This window comes from Mustelus asterias, unplaced genomic scaffold (genome assembly GCF_964213995.1).
Source record: "Mustelus asterias unplaced genomic scaffold, sMusAst1.hap1.1 HAP1_SCAFFOLD_3565, whole genome shotgun sequence".
Classification (NCBI taxonomy): Eukaryota; Metazoa; Chordata; class Chondrichthyes; order Carcharhiniformes; family Triakidae; genus Mustelus; species Mustelus asterias.
The window spans coordinates 28,518-31,121 of record NW_027593510.1 but is presented as its reverse complement, the minus strand read 5'-3'; positions in this window follow the sequence as shown (position 1 = coordinate 31,121).

Genomic DNA, 2,604 nt, shown 5'->3' with positions numbered 1-2,604 from the left:
ACGCCCTCCACACGATTCACTTTTCTACTTATCTTTGTGTCATCTGCAAACTTTGTTACCCTACACTCAGTCCCCTCCTCCAGATCGTCTATATAAATGGTAAATAGTTGAGGCCCCAGTACCGATCCCTGCAGCACGCCACTAGTTCCCATCCGCCAATCAGAAAAGCAAAAGGGAGAGAGGGAGGCGGCGGAGGGGGAGAGAGGGAGGCGGCGGAGGGGGGAGAGAGGGAGGCGGCGGAAGGGGGAGAGAGGGAGGCGACGGAGGGGGGAGAGAGGGAGGCGGCGGAGGGGGGAGAGAGGGAGGCGGCGGAGGGGGGAGAGAGGGAGGCGCGGAGGGGGAGAGAGGGAGGCGGCGGAGGGGGGAGAGAGGGAGGCGGCGGAGGGGGGAGAGAGGAGGCGGCGGAAGGGGGAGAGAGAGGCGGCGGAAGGGGAGAGAGAGGCGGCGGAGGGGGAGAGAGGAGGCGGCGGAGGGGGGAGAGAGGGAGGCGGCGGAGGGGGAGAGAGGGAGGCGGCGGAAGGGGGAGAGAGGGGGGCGGTGGAAGGGGGAGAGAGGGAGGCGGCGGAGGGGGAGAGAGGGAGGCGGCGGAAGGGGAGAGAGGGAGGCGGCGGAGGGGGGAGAGAGGGAGGCGGCGGAAGGGGGAGAGAGGGAGGCGGCGGAGGGGGGAGAGAGGGGGGCGGCGGAAGGGGAGAGAGGGGGGCGGTGGAAGGGGGAGAGAGGGAGGCGGCGGAGGGGGGAGAGAGGGAGGCGGCGGAAGGGGGAGAGAGGGAGGCGGCGGAGGGGGGAGAGAGGGAGGCGGCGGAGGGGGGAGAGAGGGAGGCGGCGGAGGGGGAAGAGAGGGAGGCGAGGTGTTGGCTCTCTGAATCCTTACCCACCCGCCTTCCATGCTGCATGAGGCTGTTCACCCACGTGAGGCATCGTGCTGACACCTCAGCCCAATCGGATGTGCTGCAAGCAGTAGCTTTGTGAGGAGACCGAAAGCTGTGTCTGCTCCGTAACCCCCTGTACCGACTCCCCTCCACCCGCGCCGACTCCCCCCTTCCCTGACTCCCCCTCCCCCCGCGCCAACTCCCCCTCCCCTCGCGGCGACTCCCCCCGTGCCGACTCCCCTCCCCCCACTCCCCCCTGTGCCGACTCCCCTCCCCGCGCCAACTCCCCCTCACCCCGCGCCACCTCCCCTCCTCACGCTGACTCCCCCTCACCCCGCGTCGACTCCCCCCCCCCGCACCGACTCTCCCCCCCCATGCCGACTCCCCCTCACCGACTCCCCCTCCCCCCGCGCCGACTTCCCGTTCCATCGCGCTGACTCCCCCTCCCCCTGCACCGACTCCCCCTCCCCCCCACACCGGCTCCCCCTTCCCCCAACCCTCACACAGCCGCAGCACCCCCGCTCCAACTCCCCTCTCCCCGTGCCCGATTCCCCCTCCGCCAACCCTCACACAGGAGCAGCTCCTTATCCCATACCTGCTCCCCAACCCACCTCCCCCACCCAATGACACCCCCTCTCCTAACCCACCCCACCCTCTCCCTCATTCCCCTCCTTCCCGTGACCTCCCGCTCACTCCGCACCCATCCCCCAGTGATCCCCCTCACTCCCTTCCCTTTCCCAGTGAACCCCTCTCCCTCCCACCCAGTGACACCTCCTCACTCCCCCCACCCCACAGTAACCCCCACTCACTCCCCTCCCTCCCCCCCAGTAACCCCCCCATCACTCCACTCCCGCCCCCAGGCCCAGGGGAGATGAATGTCTGCGATCACAGGTAGGATTGAGAGGAAGTGTTTTTATTTGAGTTCTCCACAAGTGGCTCTCTTCACGGCAGCAAGCCGCTGCTCTTGCTGACGGTGACCTGCTTCTGCAGACAGTCCCCCTCCCCGGGCCCAGAGTGAGCTGCACACACTGGCTGGTTGGTTTGAACGAGGCACATCACTCACTGAGCCTACTCCTGCTCATCTCGAGTGAGAATGGAGCGGCTCCAATCCATTAACCTTCCGATGGAACATCACAACAGAGAGAGAGAGAGAGACAGAGGGAGAGATAGATAGAGAGAGACGGAGAGAGAGAGATGAAGGAGAGAGAGAGGCAGAGAGACAGAGAGGGGGAGGAGAGAGAGACAGAGAGGGGAGAGAGAGACATAGAGGGGAGAGAGAAACAGAGAGGGGGAGAGAGAGAGAGAGGGTGAGAGGTAGACAGAGAGGGTGAGAGGTAGACAGAGAGGGTGAGAGGTAGACAGAGAGGGGGAAGAGAGACCGAGAGGGGGAGAGAGACAGAGAGGGGAGAGAGACAGAGAGGGGGAGAGAGACAGAGAGGGGGAGAGAGACAGAGAGGGGAGAGAGACAGAGAGGGGGAGAGAGACAGAGAGGGAGAGAGACAGAGAGGGGGAGAGAGACAGAGAGGGGAGAGAGACAGAGAGGGGGAGAGAGACAGAGAGGGGAGAGAGACAGAGAGGGGGAGCGAGAGAGAGACAGAGAGGGGAGGGGAGAATAGACAGAGAGGGGGGGAGAGACAGAGAGGGGGGAGAGACAGAGAGGGGGGAGAGACAGAGAGGGGGGGAGAGACAGAGAGGGGGGAGAGAGACAGAGAGGGAGAGACAGAGAGGGGGGAGA